The sequence below is a fragment of the Eptesicus fuscus genome, chromosome 14 (genome assembly GCF_027574615.1).
Source record: "Eptesicus fuscus isolate TK198812 chromosome 14, DD_ASM_mEF_20220401, whole genome shotgun sequence".
Taxonomy (NCBI): Eukaryota; Metazoa; Chordata; class Mammalia; order Chiroptera; family Vespertilionidae; genus Eptesicus; species Eptesicus fuscus.
Window position 1 is genome coordinate 57,979,943 of NC_072486.1, and position 21,551 is coordinate 58,001,493.

General features: G+C 41.1%; 1 protein-coding gene across 2 annotated transcripts in view; it reads right to left on the reverse strand.

Moving 5' to 3' along the window:
- The window catches only part of CALD1 (caldesmon 1), a 213,557-nt gene that overhangs the window by 143,383 nt on the left and 48,623 nt on the right, over positions 1–21,551 (reverse strand). For both annotated transcript variants that reach the window (XM_028159073.2, XM_028159068.2), the window contains exon 2: positions 1,718–1,811. The gene's annotated coding sequence lies outside the window, so the exon portion shown is untranslated. The remainder of the gene's footprint in view (positions 1–1,717; positions 1,812–21,551) is intronic.

Genomic DNA, 21,551 nt, shown 5'->3' on the forward strand with positions numbered 1-21,551 from the left:
AGAGCAGTAACTCTCCTGCCATCAGTTAATCAATTTTCGTTCGGCCCTCTCCAGCCTTGACCTTGACTATTTCTACCTGTTGTGGGGACAGAAGGGTGGCAAGTGAAGAGAAAGCACCACTAATAATCACTTAGAGATAGTCTTAAAGCAAATAAATTGTAGTTCAAAGGCTTCATCTAGTTCATTCATTTATTCATTCAGTTAGTCAGTCGTTTAATAAATATTATTCAATGTCTATTGTATACCAACCTTCTTCTGATGCTCTGAGAAATGCAAAAGGCACACTCTTCAATTTCAAAAATTATGAAATGTCAATGGGAAATGACAGCTTTACATACAAAGGACTATAACAAACTGCAGAAAAGACAAATGCTCTGAGAGTGATATAAATGCTAAGGGAGTTCAGATGAGGAGAATTCGAGAGAGGTCCATGTGCAATAAGCTAAACATCAGCATACTCGTGAAAAAAAATGATAATGGGGTGTTATGGACTGAACTGTGTTTCTCCCAGATCCATATGTTGAAGTCTTAATCCCCAGCAGCTGAGAACGGGACTGTATTTGGAGATCAGGTCTTTAAAGAAGTGATTATGTTAAAATTAGGTAAGTAGGGTGGGCTCTAACCTGATATGACTGGTGTCCTTTAAGAAGAGGAAATTTGGAGAGAGAGACGTCTGACATACACATGCAGTAAGATGGTCATGTGAAGGCACAGGGAGAAGATGGCCACTTGTAAGTCAAGGACAGAGCTCTCACAAGAAAACAAACCTGCTAACATTTTTAAAAAAATCCTCACTCAAGGATATATTTTTGTTGATTTTGAGAGAGGCAGGAAGGAATAGAGAGAAACACTGATGTGAGAAACATGGATCAGTTGCCTCCCGTACACATGCTAACTGTGTATCGAACCCACAAATTAGGTATGTGTCCTGACTGGGAATGAAACCCACATCCTTTTGGTGTATGGGATGACTCTCCAACCAACTGAACCACCACCCAGCCAGGGCTGCTGACATCTTGATCTTGGACTTCTAGCCTCCAGAACTCTGAGAAAATAAATCTCTGTTGTTTCAGCCACCCAGTCTGTGGTATTCTGCTATGGTAGCCATAGCAAACTAATACAGGGTGTAACTGATATAATCCTGAAACAATAATTGCCTGAGAACCATGCTAAATTCCTTAAAAAACCTCATCCTACTGATGCCCACTTTGGTAAAATTGTAAACAAGTGAAGTTTCCTTTAGTTTCTCCATCCCTTATCTTTTAAAATCCCCTCTTCCTGCTCCCCAGGTAGACTTTCTGCTGGTGGAAGCTCTCCCCCAGCTGAGAAGAATTTGTCGAAAGTGAGGGGTACTTAATGCTTCTGACATCATCAGTGTTTGTGCAAAGGGAGCTATCCCCCCTGGAAGACTGACTCATCTCCTCTTCATCACCTCAGGTCATCAGCATTCTTTGCAGGAAGGACTTCATTATTGAAAGGGGACAGTTTTGCTTAAGATATTATATATGCAAAAAATAAAAAAATAAAGCATAAAAACATATTACAACACAATTCCTTCCGAACTTGATAGATTGCCTGGTAAATAAATGATGAGGGGCACTGCAGAAAGCTTGGCTTCTTGCAATGCATCGTGAGGTGCAAGAATCAGGCAGAGAGGCTATATAATTGCTAAGAGCAGAGTACCAACCCTGCCCCCAGTCACATAGACTCTACTCACGGTTAAGCAATCAGATATCCACGTCTGAGCCTTCTTATTGATCACCAATCCCTATGGGATTCGATTGGGTGAACTTGGAATGTTTTAAGGATACCTGGCATAAAAGAAAAATGGAAACACAATTAAGTGGAATGAGCTTTTGTTAATATAGACTATCCTATCTAATAATAGAGTAACATGTAAATTACCATCACTCCCCTACGCCCACGATTGGGCGGGGGTAGGCTGGGGGGCGGGACTCAGGGTGGCCTATCCGGCCATTGAGAGGCACGGATCCCCCTGCGCCTCTCAACAGCAGGCTAGCCCCCCTCAGTGGCCGCGGATCATCAAAAGTGGGGGAGCTGGGTGCCTGTCTGCTCTGGCACCAGGCCTTTCAGAAGCCTCCGCCGAGCAGGAGGCTTCTGAAAGGCCTGGTGCACCAGCGGACAGGCACCCAGGTCCACCGCGAAAAGCGAAAGCGTGTAGGGGACCCTACACGTGCATGATTCAATCATGAACTGGGCCTCTAGTATATTATAAAATATCACTTTTCCTCATGTACTAGTGTTAGTTAGAACTTAAAGGGGAAATGAGGCATAGATATAAATATATATTGTGCATTTTAAAGAAAAGAAATACAATTATTACAGAATCAATCCCTAAATTATTAGGGCAGAGAAGGTGGTATAGTTCATACAAAACAGAGAGCACTACACGTGCCAATAGTCCAAGGTAAATGCCTTAGAACAAGGTCAAGGACACCCCCTCTCTAAGCTCAACCTTCAAGCCTTCTAAGCTTCAGACTTCAAAGACCCTTTGCTTTGCCCAAAGTCTTCTGCTGTTGATGGTTAGGGACTCGACCAGTTGGTAGAAGAGGAGGCACTGGAGGGTTACAAATAATTATAGAAATACGCTAGTAGATAATCTAGGGTTAACTCTCTTGCAACTGGAAACACAGCAATACATATTTAACATTAGACCAAAGAATTAATAACTGTGACAGTAAGTCACCATCACACTCCTAAACCTGCCCCAACATGATACTACAAGGGATGCAAATGAGTATGGGTGTGGGAACGGCAGCTTTGGCCTTTTAATGCTTGCCTTTCATTCAGTGGAATAATGTGAGTCTCAACTGGATCTTCAGAACATACCTTGCTTTCCCCCACCCCCACCTCTGTCATTTTGCACTGGAAGAAAATCAAAATTCACAGAGGTCAAGGGGTTGGCTTGAAATAGTACTGCTAGAAATTGGTCCTGGAGTCCTAGACTCTCCTTTCAGGTTTCACAGGTAAACAAAAAAACAACAAATCAACCAAAAACCTGCCTAATGTGTTACCTATGGTTTGTATGTATCTGAGGAAGGCTGGTTTGCAAACGAGGAATCGGGGCTCCTAAAGTAGTCAGCAAAACCAGGTGCCACCCTTTCCTTACTCTGAGGAGTCACTCGGGCTACCTTTAGCTCCCTTCCCTGAATACCTTCCATCTCTTCTTACTCATCCGAAATGCATGCACCAATTATTGTGCTGTCGATACAGCTAATGTACCTTGCTTACAGGGATGTGGGCCCTGCCTTAACAGAGCCAGAAATCTAGTTAGAGTGATAAAACGTATAATTATACTTCTAAGTTACAAAGCCAGAAAGTGGTAAGAGCTCCAAATCCCATTTAAATTCCTTTTCTTCTACCGTGGGCCAAATTTTGGAGGCCTTTTCTATAACTCTGAGAAGGGGACAAGAAAACCCGTGCACCATCCCCAACTGGAAAGCTTGCCTACACCTGGTTCATAATCTGGTTCTTTCCAGCTCTGAGCCCCCTGCCAGCGCCCAGTAGGGCATTACAAAATGAATATTGAGTGAATGAATAAACAGAAACCATGAACGAGTTTCAGGGAAGATTGTGAATTCCCCGAAACCGTAGGCCAAATTTTGTGTGTTAAAGCTTTCATTAGCTTTTGCTGATTTCCCAAAGCAGTCTCGGCTCCTTCCCTCCCCCCCCCCCAACTAAGAACCTCTTGCTCAGTGATTTGAAGAGTAGTAGAGGATGGAATTTAGATGAGACAAATTACGAAGTGTGTTCCTATGAGTAAATTTATAAACAAATATGGATTTAGTGCCCTCTGTGTGCCAAGAACAGGGCATACAACAAGGAGCAATTAGCCGCTGTACTTGGCCTTGTGGCACTTATGCTGCGCTATCGTCCTAAAGGGGGATTCTCAGACTGGCTGCATATCGGCATCTTCTGGGGAAGTTTCTTTAAAAAAAAAATACACACACCAAAATATATGGGGCACACCTCAGAGGTGCCCAGGAATATGCACCTTAAAAAATTCCCTACATTGGAATGTCGGTGCGGATGATACCACCCACCCCACAAGGCCTCCCACCCTTAACCCTCAGACTGCAGTGAAGGCTAGGAGATCAGAAGAAAGCAAGGAGTTACCTGTCTGGATTGTAAAGGAACACACAGAAAGACACTGAAATTTGTAAAGGAAAAAATTCACAGTACCTTTGATGGGGAACTCAAGAAGTTAAAATTTTTTTAGCTTTGGTTATACAGTTAATAGGCTTGGTAATTAATGCACCAGAAAGCCATTGTTCCAGCAACCTTTGTGCCCAGGAGGACTGCAAGCAACCAAGATGGTATCTGAGTCAGCGTGCTCCAGGGAAAGAACGTCCAGGCAGCAGCCCAGGACACAGATAAAGAATCACCGGTCAGCAGATGAAGGGATGCTAGAAAAATCGCCAGAATGCAGCTTTATCTGATTAACCCTTTTCCCTGAATTCCAACCCCCTTACCTACTTTTCTTCTGAATTCCAAACCCTTTACCTACACTTTTCTTCTCCCTATAGAAAAGGTTGGCTTGAAATGAGACTTAAGACGGTCTTTAGGGTACATAATCCTCCGCCTTCTCAGATCTCCAGCCATCTGAATAAAGCGCCCATAAAGATCACTTCTAGGAATATATCCCAAGAAACTAGAAACACCAATCAGAAAGGATATATGCCCCCCTATGCTCATAGCAGCACAATTCACCATAGCTAAGATTTGGAAACAGCCTAAGTGCCCGTCAGCAGATGAGTGGATTAAAAAAACTGTGGTACATCTACACAATGGAATACTATGCTGCAGTAAAAAAGAAGAAATTCTTACCATTTTCAACAGCATGGATGGAACTGCAGAGCATTATGCTAAGTGAAATAAGCCAGTCAGAGAAAGATAAATATCACATGCTCTCACTCATTTGTGGAATATAATAAACAACATAAACTGATGAACAAAAACAGATCCAGAGACAGAGAAACATCGATCAGACTGTCAAACCTCAGAGGGAAGGTAGGGGAGGGTGGGAGTAAAGGGGAGAGATCAACCAAAGGACTTGTATGCATGCATATAAGCCTAACCAATGGACACAGACACCAGGGCGGTGAGGGCAAGAGTAGAAGGAGGGGGAATGGGGGGGATAAGGACACATATGTAACATCTTAATCCATAAAGGAAAAAACAAAACAAAACAAAAAGATTCAATCCTTGTCTCTACTTATTGGTTCTGGTAGTGACAGGTAGCACAAATGCCAACTTTTCCAGTGTCACCTTCCCCAAACACTGTGAGAGCATCAGTATTTATTTGCCTAATTTCCCTTTCCCTGCTTTCTATTTCCTCAATATTTTTATTTTAAAATGTGGGGATGAATACAGAAAATGGTAACCTTAGAAAAACCTTTTTTTTTTTTTGGTCTATAGTGTATGTCTGTGTATATGTTCAGGAACTATCTTGTTAGTGAGACAAAGCTTGAAAGGCTTTTAAGAGAAACCGTAAAGTGAATGGCAGTGACTAAGAGTGGAGTTTGTCTTCAGATATACTTTCCTTTCTATTTTCAGATTTAGGATCAAAGGGCCAGGAAGTTGATAAAACTCTCACCCCTTGCTTTAAGATCTTTCTCTACCGCCAGTTAGCTTGCAACTTCAAATAGATGCCTGGGTGAACCATTACTCACTGATGCCTTAACCCACAGCGTTTAATTCACCAGCCAACACACAGAGTGTGGCTGACCTGGCTCAGAGGTAGTTGCTAAAATTCTCTGCAGGCAAGGCCGGGTCAGGACTGGACATGGTAAGGAAGGAAAGACCTCGATGAAGGAAAAGAGGAAGGGGGAGAGAGAGACAGAGAGACAGAGCGAGACAGAGAGAGAGAGAGAGAGAGAGAGAGAGCAAGAGAGAGAGAGACAGAGAGAGAGAGAGTGCGAGCAAGCGAGCTGGGCTAAATTAGGCAAATGAGTGGGTCTTCCTTCCCAGCCAGCGGCAAACAGCCAGGGGCTAGCCATTGCTCCTTTGCTTGAGGCAGCAGTATGTGGGGAAATGTGGGTTTTGTATGAGCATTCATTCACTGTGGGAGAATCGAGGTGTAATAAAGGAAAGGAGGACTCTCTCTCTCCTCCCAATTAGATTCCTTGTCCTCCAAGAGTTGTTTTCAGATTTTCTGAAAACCCTCAGGATGCCTCCAGACAAAGCCACTCAGTAGCCCAAGAAACAGAAAGTAGCACCTTCTTGGATGACACAAATGGAAAAACGTTGCCACTACATACGTAGTATTAAGAAGTGTTCAAAATTCTACTTTAAAATTCTGATCCTTGAATTAGGGATCCTTTATAAAAATGAATAACTTTGTACAGCCAACAGGAAAACCCGATTTTAATTAATTTAAAAATGTACCTTATGTGATTAAATTAGGATCCTTTGATTTCAACTTTAGTATTTACTGGTATATACCTTCATGACTCTTTTTTGATAATATGCTCTACTTTAATTATGGACATAGTAATAACTACTGTGCATTAAGGTCCTGTTCTAAGCACATGGCACACATCTATCTCATTTGACCACTATAACAACCGAGTGAGATGCACACTTTTATCTTAGGATAAGCACTGAGGAGTTCCTTGTATTTAAGTCATTTACTTAATTCACCCAGCAAGTAAGGAGTGAAGCCACTATTGAAACCCAGCCTGACGGCTGTATTGGAAGGATATATGCCCACATTCACTTATTCTAAGTCAGACTGGGACACACTGTGATGAGCAAGGACTCTGCCTTCACAGAGTGTACATTCTGGTGGGGGACAGACAGCACATATTTCCAACAGAGAGTAAATACATCTGCGTGCTGGGATAGAGGGAACTGGAGGTTGGATGGTGAGGGGTGGTCTCTATGAAGAGGAGACATCTAGGCTGAAAATACATTTCTAGGAAAGAGTAACCCATGGGAAGATCCGGGGAAAGTGTCCCAGGAGGAGCCCTTGGGAATCCTGGTGTGAGGTAGAGGCTTTTATAAAATGACTGTGTGCTCTGTGATCACAAAATTCTTCCAAGTTCTTTGGTCCACATGGGATTCAGGCTTATTTGTCCTTGAGTAGAATGCACGCTGCTAAAATGTGTGCTAAATGAAGGGGCTTTCCATAAAATGTTTCTCCAGGTGCTGCTTTTGCTGGAAAGCATGAGGGTGATGGTGATGCTGGTAACCTGCCCTTCCCATAGAGGAGAGGCCAGGGCTGCACGTGGCCACCTGTGCGACCAGTGCCCAGGTAGAGGTCCTGAGCCCCCTTTCAGTTGGTAAACTTGAAAAGAGCTGCTTTCTGTGGGGTTTTGTGAGCTCTTTTCTGTCTTACGCATTGGAGGGTAAGGCAGACTATTTCTTAATAATAGAGAGAGAAAGAAAAGCCACGGGATATATCATTGGAATGGGAAAGGAATGGTAAGTAGCTATTTCAGTCTTAGTTGGCAGGAAGTCACATAATTTGTGTGGATAGAAATTAATATAAAATATTTAAAAATAGATCTATGGGTTTTAGAATGAGCCAGTAACAATAAAACATTAATAATTGTCTCTTGAGAATTGTCTCTGTTTTACATTTACAGTTGAATATGGGAGCAAGGAATATTTTAGAAGGGAAGAAATATGTGATCTTAGGGAATTTGGGTCACTTAAATAAATACTAACGAATGAATTGACCTTGACAAAGCCATTTAACGACTCTTGGCCCCTCAATTCTTTCATCTGTAACATGAAGCATTTGGAATAGATTTTTCAAGATCCCGCCAACTCAGATGGTTTGTGTATAATTCTATGATCTTTTAAGGAAAAAAGTATTGTGTATGTCTTGTTACAGTTGTGAATAAAGCCAGTTCAATCAAGTTCACCGTTCGCAACATCTAACAGGGCGCTCAGAGAAGGGCATTGCTTTCCCACCCCTTCTCCATCATTTCTAAGAGATGAGTGTAAGCTCCAAGAGAAATGATAACATATTACATAATAATATCTATAAGTTATTGAATGCCTACTATGTGCAGGGTACTTGATCTGTTATCTCATTAATCTTCAAAAGAAAACTGTAAAGCCAGTTGTTTTTTATCATATCCATTTGAAAGAAAGGAAACAGATTCAGATTCCCTGTCATATAAGTAATAAGTAGCAGAGTTGGAATTGGAATCCATTGTTTGACTACAAAGCTTTTTCTATGATTGAGCACTTGGAGTAATAATAGCTGCCAACAATGACATTTCTTTTACCCTTTGAGACCTATACCAATGAAAAAATTTGGAAGAGGGTCTTAATGCGTCTGTTTAATGTAGATAGACTGACTTAGGTATTTGCCTATAATGTCATAGCTTGTGGCAGTCCAATGCTCTCATTGAGAACAACTAGAAAGTCTGGATAAAATTCCAAAAAACCAAACTCTGAAGGCATCAGAGAGCTGCTGCAGTAACTAGAGTTTCAGGGGATGACTTCTGGAGAGGAAAAAATGCCTGGAAAAGTGACCTCACATTCAGTGATTTCTCCCTCAAGGCATTTGCTGAATTCTTACGATACAAAGGACAAGTGGATGAGAGAAAATAGGAAACGAAGCATAAAGTTCATGAAACACACAGCAGAGTTTTCAACATCTCTGAAGTTCAAGAAGGAAGAACTATTTTGAAGTTGGAAGAGCTGTTTATATCTAACTGTGGTTGTAGTTATACAACTGTATGCATTTGTCAAAACTTGTAGAAATGTACACTAAAAAGAGAAAATTTTATTCTATGTAAATCATACTTTGATTTAAAAAAATGGAAACAAGAAAGAGAAAAAGAAGAATGCATTTTGGGGATATAATCTCAGATAGGACCTTTGGAGAGTTCATCCATGGAAAGGGAGCAAATGAAAGGTTCATAGCTTCATACAAAAAAAAATTGATGTATTGTAGGGCAATTTAGAAGTGCGTGGTAACATTGAATATGTGTACTATAGTCCATAATCCAGTTCCACTTTAGGAATACATTACAAAAATAATCCTGCAAAGGATACATAAAATGACACGTTCAAGGACACTCAGAGCAGCAAAGAATTGGGGGTGGGGGGAATCTTATGTGATAAAGAGATGGTGAAATGAACATAGGGTACATGTAGATAAAACTGAACTCCACCAAATACTGTGTTTTAAATTCAATCTCACATATTAAAGCAGAATAGAATCTTAAAACACAATGCTTAGTAAGAAGAAAAAAGAAAATAAAAAGGAGAAGAAACAGAACAAGATGTACATCACAATATTGTCCTGAAATGTAAAACACACAAAATAAACACAAAAATAATATAATATACTGATCCTGGATACAAATGTGTGTAAATAAAGAAATTAAGGGGAAGAACTGGCAGAGTTTCAAATCATCTCAGCCCGAGTTTAACTAAAGTGAGCTTCCCCAACTCTATTAATAAACTACCAGAAGATAGGGTAACCTTATTGGAGGAAGTAATGTAATCCAGCACATCAATTGAATATCCATATAGAAAAAAAGAAAACAAAACCTTGACTTCTATTTAACACTATCTCCCCCCAACCCCCCACATCCCAACTTGATTATAGATATAAGTGTGAAAACTTATATACTAGAAATTTTAGAATAAAGTAAAAGATCTTGGGATAGGCAAAGATTTTGTAAATAGGACATAAAAACCACTAACTATAAAGGACTAAAATTGAGAAATTGTACTGCATTAAAATTAAGAACAATAAAGTGAAAAGGCAAGCCACAGATTGAGAAAAAAATATTAGTAGTACATATATCTGACAAAGGAGTTGTATCCAGAATATATAAAGAATTTTCATAAATCAATAATGAAAAGAGAGATGACTCAAAAAGAGAATGGGTAGACTTCAATAAGCATGTCACAAAAGAGGATATTAAAATGTCCAATAAGTATATGAAAAGTGCTCACTCTCATTACTCACTAGAAAAATTCAAATTCAAATTTAAACTACACACTACTAGAACAGCTAAAATTTAAAAAACTGACAATTCAAAGTGTTGGTGTGCAACTAGAATTCTCATGCACTGCTGTGAAAATGTAAATTAGTACAATCACTTAGGAGATATGTTTGGTGGTATTTGCTGAAGCTGAATATGTGTAGATCCTGTGTCCCAGAAACCTTACTTCTATAGACATTTATCAAGTAACATGAGCTACAATGGTCAAAGCCAGCAGTATTCACAATAGCCACAAACTGGAAATCACTTCAATGTTTATCAATAGTAAAATGCATAAATCATGGAAGGCAAACAATGAAATACTATGTAGCAATTAGAATGATCGAAATACTGCTCAAGCAGCAAATCTCAGAAACATAATGTTAAATAACAGAAGTCACACATATACACACAAATTATAGGGTTCCATTAATATGAAATTCAAAAACACGACAAAACTAATGTTTGGTATTAGAAATTAGAATAATGGCTATCCTGGTGCAGTGGTAGGGAGGGAGGAGACATGACTGAGAGGGGGCAGGGTTCCAGGGTACTAATAATGTTCTATTTCTAATCTGGGTGCTGACTACCCACGGTATTCATTTTGTGAACATTCATCATACTGTAGAATTATGATTTGTATACTCGTCTGTATGTTCTATATCAATAAAAGCATCGTTTTTTTTTATAACATTCTGAATGTTCTATATAATAAAAGCATACTATGCAAACTGTCCCCTCAACCGGGGTTCTTCTGGGAGTTTGACCAGGGGGCGGGCTGGCTGGGGGAAGGGAGGGAGGCCCCGGCCAGTGGCAGCAGCTGCTAGGGACCCTACCAGTGCACGAATTTCATGCACTGGGCCTCTAATATGAAGAGAAAAAGATAAAGCCCCAATCTGGAAAGGTGACAAGTAAAGGGAATTTATGAGCTCAAAATACATAAAATCATAAAAGTTCAATATCCCTGGTCATATATTATACCAGCAGGAAAATAAAATAACAAAAAAAGAAAAAAAGAAAGACAAACAATGAGAGAAAGCAATAAGGTAACACAAATCAATGTACTCTGCAGGGGAAAATTATAGTCAGGAAGACTGGGATCAATTTGGCCAGTTATTTCTAGATTAAAAGTCAACACTGGATTATTTACCAATGACTTAGTGAACTTTCCATATATATATTTTGGCTTACTATATCTTAAAAGGGAAATATTGAATGTTTTTGCAAGTGGCCCATACTAAAACAATTCAAATACAGGACTACTTATCATCTTAAGATGTTGGAAAACTTCACAATGCATTCACCCCCTTGCTTGCTAGCCACACTTTCTCCTCCTCACTTTCCAAAATATGTCTTCAGTGGCTTATATGGGCATCAAGGCCTTGTACAGGTTTCCTCTTTACATTTTTAAATTGTATATTTCCATTTAAATCTTTGCCTGTGTATCCTGAGTAATGTTGTCCATAATATGTTTATATTTTAGGGTAAATTTTTATGCTGTGGGAGAATTCTTGATATTCATGGAATGCATTTTTCATGTTACTATAGAATTATGCATATGGATATATACACAGATGAATAAATTGGAGAGATCTACTACACAGCATAACTTTAGGCATCCTATATAATAAAAGCATAATATGCAAATTGACCGAATGGCAGAATGACCTGTTGCTATGATACACACTGACCACCAGAGGGCAGACGCTCAATGCAGGAGCTGCTCCCTGGTGGTCAGGGTGCTCTCACAGGGGGAGCGCCACTCAGCCAGAAGCTGGGCTGACGGCTGGCGAGCGCAGCGGTGGTGGCGGGAGCCTCTCCCACCTCCAAGGCAGCGCTAAGGAGCAGCGAGCCTGGCTCACGGCTGGCCAGTGCAGTGGCGGTGGCAGGAGCCTCTCCTGCCTCTGCTGCAGGCAGGCAGTTAAGGAGCGAGGGGTCTGGGACTGCGAGAGGGATGTCTGCCTGCTGGCTTAGGCCTAATCTTGGGGGCGGGGCGGGGGGGGGGAGAAGATTGGGTCCCCAAGGGGTCCCGCACTGCAAGAGGGTGCAAGCTGGGCTGAGGGACCCCCCCCCACACCCAGTGCACGAATCTCATGCACCAGGCCTCTAGTATAAAATAAGTTTAATAATGATTAGTTTAACTCAATTGAGTTCCTTTTATTTCTGTATACTCTCAATTTATTTACAATCTCATCGATGAAATTGGGACTCAGGAATTCTTCATATTCACAAAAAGCAATGTCCTAATTCAGTATTTTCTGGTTGAGAGCACAGGTCAACAAAGCAATTGAATTTTTTTTTTTTCCAATTCAATCAACCCAGTGGAAAATTTAAGCATACGTTATTGATTTAGCGAACTTATTTTCATATTCTTGTTATCTGATATGTACTTGTTTGTTTAAAGTATTCTCAAAACTTTTTCTAGTGTTAGTTTCGACTACCGATTAAAATTTAAATACCCAAGGACAGAGCTGTATATTATATTTCTTTTATGGCCAGTTGCTTAATATGAGCAAAAACACAAAGCAAAATAACACCCGAAGTGGAATGATCCTGTTCCTCTTCTGCCCACCTCTCCTCCACCCCAGAGCTGTGAGCCAAGGCCTCATCCAGAGCCTCAAGCTTGGTCACTGTGAAGCACAAAGCTCTGACACAGGGAATTTGGGCAGCGGTAGGGCTCAGGGCTCAGGTCAGAATCTAGGATCACCTTGCCCTGCCCATGCAACAAAAAGCAAAACCACCAGTGTGTGTGCAGCTCTGAAGAAATTCACTGGTTGATATCATTCCTCAGCTTTGGAAAGTCCGCCTCTGCATTCTCTATTTACACTTCCAATGGGAAGAGGAGCCAGGGACGGCTGCAATCCCAGGGACGATTTACAGAGGCCTTTGCTCTAGAAAACTGGTATATCCTCACACTCACTGTCTGTTTATCATCACCCAGTTATCGGTCTGTTATTGTCTTGGAAACTGTGGACATCAGCAAACACAGCAAAGTAACAATGCACAGGGGACCATTTTGTGCACAGGGCCCTGGGAAGGGCCAGTGGAATTCCTCTGATCAGTCTCCTTTTGACTTTTTCCCATAGATGCTGGTCCCGCAATAAAATGTCTGGAATGCTTGGTAGGGACAAAGTGGGTTGGTCACAGGGCAATTATGCTTCTGTCGTCAATGAGATCAGCCGTTTGGTGGGCTGATTTCCAAGTGACTCGTGGTATCACGAATGGGTTAAGAGTACAAATACACGGGATTTTTACAGTAAACGGAGCTTTCACATCCCTTTTCTCAAGCGGTTTTCATGGCAACCCTGGAGGTCAGGAGGACAAACATGATTGGCAACATTTTACAAATGGGACCTAGAGAGGCCTGGAGAGGTTAAATGGTTTACCCAAGGCCTCTCAGCTAGTGGTAGGTACTTCTGGGTCCCCAAATCCGTTCTCTCTGCAGAACACCATTCTGTCTCGATATGGTTACTTAACAACCAAGTTCGTTTAGCAGGAGCTGGTTATTTTTATTTTAAGACAAATCAATCCCTACCTTTGTTTTTGAAAATCAGATCAATCCACCGCTTGATCCCCAACTGCTATCAAGAGCTAAAAATTTTCAAAATAGCAATCTTGAGATTTGATTCTTTGTGGCCCTTGGAATTTGGACCATCTTTGCAGTAATCACAGAGGGGAGAGTCTAACAAATAATAAAACCTTCAAGCACTTCAACATCAAAATACATCTGTCAGGAGATGGTGGCACACCACTGTGGCTTTCCACAGTGTCAGTCACAGCATTATTATTAGTGATATGTGTCATCAGAAATTAGAGGTTCCACATGGTTTTATTTTTATTTTTTCAATATTAGGAAGGATTCAAGGTTATTCCTATAAACTTGACTCTCATTCAACTGCAATCTAGGACTATTTCTTGAGTAGAAGAAAAAGGCCTACCTATGTGTATTCCTGTGAGCGGGTCTTTCCTATGAATATCATTCCTCACATATGTCACATTAAGAAAAAAACTTAGATTTGCTTTCTACTATTCTAATCTCTTGAGACAAAATGTCAGTTCCATTTGGGATTCTATTTCCAGTTATTGAGTGGAAGTTGCTAAGGATACAACAAGCTGTCTGCCCTCACATAGCTAACTCCCTAGGGGGAAATAAATATTAAACTATTTATGTCTTATTTACTTCTTTTTTATTTTAATTTTTATTGTGGTAAGAACACTTAACCTGTGATGTTTTACTCACTTCTTTATCCCCAGTGCCTCACATAGTTCTGAGCACATTCGTTTCTCAATAATTATGTGCTAAGTGAAGAAATAAATGAGGTCCCCAGGTGTTCAAACTTTTTTACTTCTAAATCTTGATTCATTGTCCAGTGTCTTTCTCTCCAGGACCAGGCTGGAAGTGGACACAAGGTGGATAATCAGAATCGCACTGAAGCCTGCTACTGACATTTTAACTAGCAATTATATAGAAGGTTGATGGTAATGTGGACAATATCTTGTCTTCAATCTGTTGTAGCCACAAACTTACACCCAGGCTGCTATCTTTAAAAAAATTAAGTGTGTTATTAACCAAATGGAGGATAGAATGAAGATACAGATGGGTCAATGAAACCCATGGCCACATTAATTCAATATTTCAAATTGGACACCCTATAATAAATAAGGATAGCATTTTTTAAACATAGCAATGCCTCTATTTATATGCCAACAAAAATACCAACAGAAGCCTCATCATGTCCAACATTTATAGCTGAGTTGATTGAATTAAACGAAAAAGATAAATTAGTTTAATAAAACCTTTCGGGCATTTGTCTCCAAATAATTATTGGGAAGCTCTCTGTCCTTTTTGAAATGACAATTCTGGCATTATGAAGGCACAATTATAGGCTGAGCAGAGCTTATGCACATAACTGTAAAACAGATTTTGCAGGTTCATAAGGAAAAATTCTAAAATAACCTTTCCAGAGATGACAACAATTTTGTATGTTTGAAACATTGAAATGTGATTGTGACATATTACTGGGAAAGAATGAAAAACAAATGACTGTGAATAACTTGAACCATCTAAGCTTATATACAAATGCCATCCCAGAACCTTGACCAGAACTACAAATACATGATGTGAAATATACTGGAAGAGCGAGAGAGGAAAATATTACATTTAGCCAGAATTAAATGGTATCCAGGCTACACAGATAGTAAGATTGTTTGAGGAGTGTTCTCTCTCTCTCTCTCTCTCTTTCCCTCCCTCTCTCTCTCAGGTTTTTAAGCTGTTTGAACCCCAAGGAGGCCAATCCAGGAGTGTGGACACTTGACCATGAGATCCCTGAGTGAGCACCCACATTTTATATGGCTTTATCCTTTTGCACTCGGATGTCGAGTGTGACTCGACACGGTTAGCATCGGTAGCAGCTCGTATGTCGAATTGTATTGAATGTATCAATACAATTTGAAATATAAAAAGAATTTGAAATATAAAAATATCCAAATAAATAAGTTTGTATGAAAAGAAACTCCAGTTTTTTATTCTACTGCCGTGCTTTGTAAAATCTGGGTATTTAAAAAATTAAATCCCGAGTAGAATAAAGGAATCGAGAAAAAAGCAAGCAAGTGCAAAGGGTTAAATCCCCAGAGCACTTCACGACAATTATTGATTGGCTGAGTGAAATACTGATGGTTTTCATGACTACTTTTGTTTCTTTTTACTTCCTTGCAAAAGGTCCCAAATCATCACATGAGTGAAGTCAGGCCTATCCCTGAATGCTATCCGATATATATCTCTTTATAATTGTATATTGTATATACAATTATGCATCCTATCTAATAATAGACAAATATGCAAATTGACCATACCTCCAACACACCCACAAAGCCACACCCACAAAGCCATGCCCACCATCCAATCAGAGTGAGTATGCAAATTAACCCAAACCAAGATGGCTACAGCCACAGAGAGCAAGGTTTCCTAGGTAACAGAGGAAGCCAAGCTTTCTGCCTGCCCTTGCCAGGCCTAAGCCTCCACTCAAGCTACAAAGTTTCAATTATAGAAGGTAAACAAATTCAAACAAATGGCGGCAGAATGGAGCTTGAGAGAGCAGGCCAGGGTTGCCACCGGCAACAGGGGAAGCAAAGCTTTCCGCACACCCTGGCTGGGCCCACCCACTTAAGGCAATAAAGTTTCAATTATAACCCCAACACAAATGGCTGCTGGCCTCGGAGGGAGCCCCAGGCTTGGCTCCACTCCAGGCTACAAAGTTTCAATTGTAGAAGGAAAATAAATTCCAGATACCAGGGCCTCTGCTTGGGTTGCCAGGGGGCGTGGCTGGCCTGCAAACCACCAAAGGCCCCTCGTTCAGGCCGCCCCACACTCCAAGGGAACCCCCACCTGATCCGGGACGCCCTTCAGGGCAAACCAGCTGGCCCCCACCCCTGTACCAGGCCTCTATCCTATCTAATAAAAGAGTAATATGCAGATTGATCATCACTGCAACACACAATATAGCTGCCCCCATGTGGTCAAAGATCCTGCCCCCATGTGGACACAAGATGGCCACCACAAGATGGCCAGCAGGAGAGGGCAGTTGGGAGGCACCTGGCCTGCAAGGGAGGGCAGTTGAGAAGGACCAGGCCTGCAAGGGAGGGCAGTTGAGAGGGACCAAGCCTGCAAGGGAGGGCAGTTGGAGGTGATCAACCCTGCAGGAGAGGGCAGTTAGGGGTGACTAGGCTGGCAGAGGAGGGAAGTTGGGGGCAAACAGGCTGGCAGCAGAGTGGTTAGGGGGTGATCAGGCTGGCAGGTAGAAGCGGTTAGGGGCAATCAGGAAGGCAGGCAGGCAAGCAGTTGGGAGCCAGCAGTCCTGGATTGTGAGAGGGCAGTCGGACATCCCTCAAGGGGTCCCATATTGGAGAGGGTACAAGCTGGGCTGAGGGACAACCCCCCTCCATGCACGAATTTCATGCACCGGGCCTCTAGTTTATTTATAAAAATACAGAAATATATGTAAAAACATTTTTAGTCAAAGTTGAAATAGTATTTGCACTGATTTTTGTATTACAGCATAATAAATATGCTAAAGACTTCAAGCATCCTATCCATTTATTGCCAAAGTATAGTAAATTAAAAATTCTTGTGTTAGATATACAGATCTTTAATATATTTACCTTCATGTTATTTGTTTCTTTAGCTCTGTTATTTATCTTCATGTATCACTGCAATGTATAATGACATTTATGTTTGGGTGCCTGTTTAATGTTTGTGTCTTTCCTACAGACTGAAAGCTCCATAATGGCATGTCTGGTTTTGGGTTTTTCCCCCCACTGATTCCTTAAAGCAGGGGTGGGGAACCTTTTTCTGCCAAGGGCCATTTGGATATTTATAACATCATTCATGGCCATATAAAATTATCAACTTAAAAATTAGCCTGCTAGCATTATTTACAATAGCTAAGATCTGAAAACAGCCCAAGTGCTCATCAGTATATGATGGATTAAAAAGCTGTGGTACATTTACACAATGGAATACTATATATACTAATAAAAGCCTATGTGGTCGTCATGCCCTCACGCCATGATGCCCTCACACCGTAACAATCCATCACCAGGAGGCTGTGTATGCCCCTGGCTCCAGCCTACCTCTTTGGGGCAATCCATCAAGGAATCCCAGATGAGTAGGCAGGGACTACCTCTTTGGGGAGATCAATTACGGGGCTCCTGCACTGTGAGAGGGCACAGGCCAGGCTGGGGAACCCCCCCCCCCCCCCCCGAGTGCACAAATTTCATGCACCGGGTCTCTAATGTAGCTATAAAAAAGAAGGATCTCTTACTGTTTGAGACAGCATGGAGGGACCTGGAGAGTATTATGCTAAGCGAAATAAGCCAGTCAGAGAAAGACAAGTATCACATGATCTCACTCATATGTGGAATCTAATGAAGAACAAAACAGATTCAGAGACAGACTGAGGTATTTCAGAAGGGGTGGAGGATGGGAAGAGATTAAACAAAGAACTTATATACATATATGCATAGCCCACAAACAAACAATAGTGTGGGGAAGGCCTGGGGAGTGGACAGGAACGGGGTGGAGGAGGTCAACGGGGGAAGGGGGTGGACATTTATAATACTTTCAACAATAAAGTCTTAAAAATTAGCCTGCAATATTTGGTCAAACATTTAATTAACTCACCCCTAATGCCTTGGCAGGGCCAGACAAAATGACATCACAGGCCTTATACGGCCCAAGGGCCAGATATTCCCCATCCCTGCCTTAGAGCTTTGCAGTTACCTAAAATAGAACAGTCAATCAACAATACGTATGGAATAAATTAAGTGGCCAACAAACAGCCAAAATACTTCAAAAACTCTAAGGATAAGACAGTCAGGGAAGCTTTATAAGTTTGTCATATTTGCAGAGAGGATACTTACTAAGAGTTTGGCATTTGCTGAGTGATAGATAAATTAATGAATGGGTGTATGGATATTTGTAGCTGTCAGGGCAAAATATGGTAAGTTCTGAATGAAGGACAGACAAGTACACCAAAGCAACCAGTTATATAACCTCAATGTTATTTTCTCTGCCGCTACAACTTTACTCCACAAGATGTGCTTTGAAAGAGAAAGTATGGAAAGCACACAAATATGCTTTGTGTTGTAAAACTGAATCGTGCACTATCTCATTTGACTCCCCACAGAACCCTGTGAGGTAGATAGTCCATCATCTCCATTTGACAAAGAAATTAAGTTCGGTGTCTACACTTACCCAGAGTGTAGTGGACTCAGAACTCAAATGCTGGCCTCCTAACCCCCGAGACCAAGTAATAAGAGCAAGAGAGGAAAACCACGGCAGAGCTGATGTGCTTTTGTTCGGACTTCCTACCCTGCGATAAAGATTTTAATAAATGGATACAGCCTTGCAATAAGAAACAAATACCCAAGTCTTTCCAAGGCTTCCAGCTTAAAAATCTGATTTTGGTCTCCACTGCTAGTCCTAATACTTTGGGGATCAGTGAGATTTTATTTTTCTTTCCAGCCATATCTCAAAATATACTGCGAGGCACATTTGTCTCTATTCCTTTTAAAACAGTGAGAAAAGGCCCACGAGAAAATTGCCTCGGGACAGAGGACCTACTCATCCACCAGCCTTGAGATTGGCTCATATCCCTATAACCTAATATGGCTAAGAAAATGTTTGACTGAACAGAGTGAGGACTGCCAAACTTAACAACTTTTTTGTAAGAAAAGTGCCACTGAGTCCATTGTTTAGACATAACTTCAGTTCAGATACAGTGCTTATCCGTTCACATCAACGAAACCGTAAATGCACTTCCGAGCAGTAACGAAAACCAGACACCTGCCCCCTTTGCCCACTCACAGGCAAGATGAATAAATAAAAGTTGCCCAAAAAGGCTCCTGGGGATAGTCTATTGAACATGTTGCCCTTCTTGGGTTATGAAAGCTGCTGAGTGACTGGGGATACCCAATTCAGATGCCAAGGTCCTCAGAGTTGGTGTAAAATTAAAGAACTTTCAACCTTAGCAGGGCTGAAAGGAAATTCACCTCCTCCATCTCCCATCTCAGGCCCATCATGGATTTCCCATCATCTTCCTCAAATAGCACCTCTGACTGACATTCTGATTTCTTCTGACTCCCAGGACTCTGATATATTTGAAATGCCACTATGATCTTAAATATCACCCTTTCTCTCCTCACAAATACAATTGACAGTAATCAAATCTGAGGGTTCTACCTGGGCTGTTTGGGTCACCAGGGCTTTCTTGCTTCCATTCCCACTATTATTCCCATCATTCCTACACCTTCTTGCACCTGGACCATTACAGTTGTCAGCTGGTAAGTGGCACTGCAATTTCTTTAGTTGTTTGGAGGCATGGCAAAGGTTTTAAAGTCAGACAGATCTGACTTTTAATTCTGGATCTGCCACTTATTTGATGAGTTTTGCAAATTGATTAGTTTCTCTGTTTAATTGTAAACTGTACCTTGCACCATGATTGTGAGAATTAAATGAGGAAACATGCAGTAGAGTGATACCAGACATGAAGACAATGCTCAGTTAACAGCACCAAACTCCATGTTCTGCCTCTCTCCTCTTCCTAACGCTGATACATTCTCACAACACTCCTCGATTTTTTTCTTTCAACCATGTACGTAGAAATTGAAAGGGAAAAATATACCCATTGACTCCAGAGATGAGATGGTCAGTGAGGATGGGAGTGCTGTCTAAAGATTCCATCGGGCCCAAGTTAAAGAAAAATTAATGTAAAAAATGTGTTGCTTCTTAGAGTTACTAAGGGCAAAAGCTCAGGGTAAGAGGACGATTTTGTTTTGTAAACATTTCAACCTTCCTTTGTGGTTGTAAAAGGTGAACCTTACCCCTAAAATGCTTGGGAGAAAATTAAGCCAAAGAGCTAAAATGCAGCTTTTCCCCTCAGCCATACAGACTTAGCCCTGTTCCCCTGTAGGCCCCACTGACCACCTTGGCTAATATTGAATTTTCGACTGTGATCCAGTCAAACCATTCATCAAAGTCTGTTAAACACAGCAGCTTTGTGGGAACGAGGGGAAAAGGAACTTTTCCATGCTCAGGGTGGAACCCAGAGAGGTTGGAAGAGGTGGGCAACTGTAAAAGGTGACAGGGATTTGGAGCAGGAGGTGACAAAAAAGCACGAGCATTCCCACCACTTTGTCTCTTGCTTGGGGATTCCCAGAAATATTGAGATAGTGGCCCCAATAATTTTATTTGGCTATAAAAGGAAAGAGTAACCCAGGAAGAACTTGGTTATTTCCAGGTTACATACTTATGAACAATTATCCAACAATACAAAAACAACATTACAAGTGAAATGCCAGTTGTCGGACAACAGCTGTGTGTTAAAAAGCACTGACTGGTACTTTTTTTGATTTTAAGTTCTGGTGACCCTCCTGAACTAGCATGTGACTGTGGGCAAGTCACAGACTGCAGGCCTCAGTCTCTTCAACCGCAAAAAGATGAAGAATGGGCTAGAAAAACTCTGTCATTTATGGATTCCATGGGTTGCAGTACTTGGGAGAGGTTTCAAAAAGAAGATTGGCTCTTAGAGAAACATTAATATTCTGATCATTAGAAAGGAAGAGTGAGGATATTTCATTCTTGCTCAGGAAAGTCATCTGAGCAGAAAGTCATCTGAGCAGAAAGGCACAGCGTGCACTCACGGGTGACATTCAATGGCCTGCCTGGGAGGACTTCAGGAAGTGGGTTATATTAATTACATACTTGGATGTCAATTTTAAACTTCATCTTTGGAGTCGACAGTAGGGACTAAGATTTTTTCATATCAGTGGTAGTTTGGGAAGATTCAAAATGTATATAATGAGATAGAGCAAGAAGGAGACTAAACTAGAGGTATGTAAATAAGTTTGGAGATTCTTGAAACCTGAATTGAGATGGTGATAATAAAACCTCGGAGGAAAACATAGTCAATGAAGGATCTAGAAATGTGCATTTATTTCTCCCCAACTTATCCCAGTCTCCTCTGATTAGTCTCTGGAGGGATCCCCTCCCAGATGCAACACTGAACTCTGACCCTA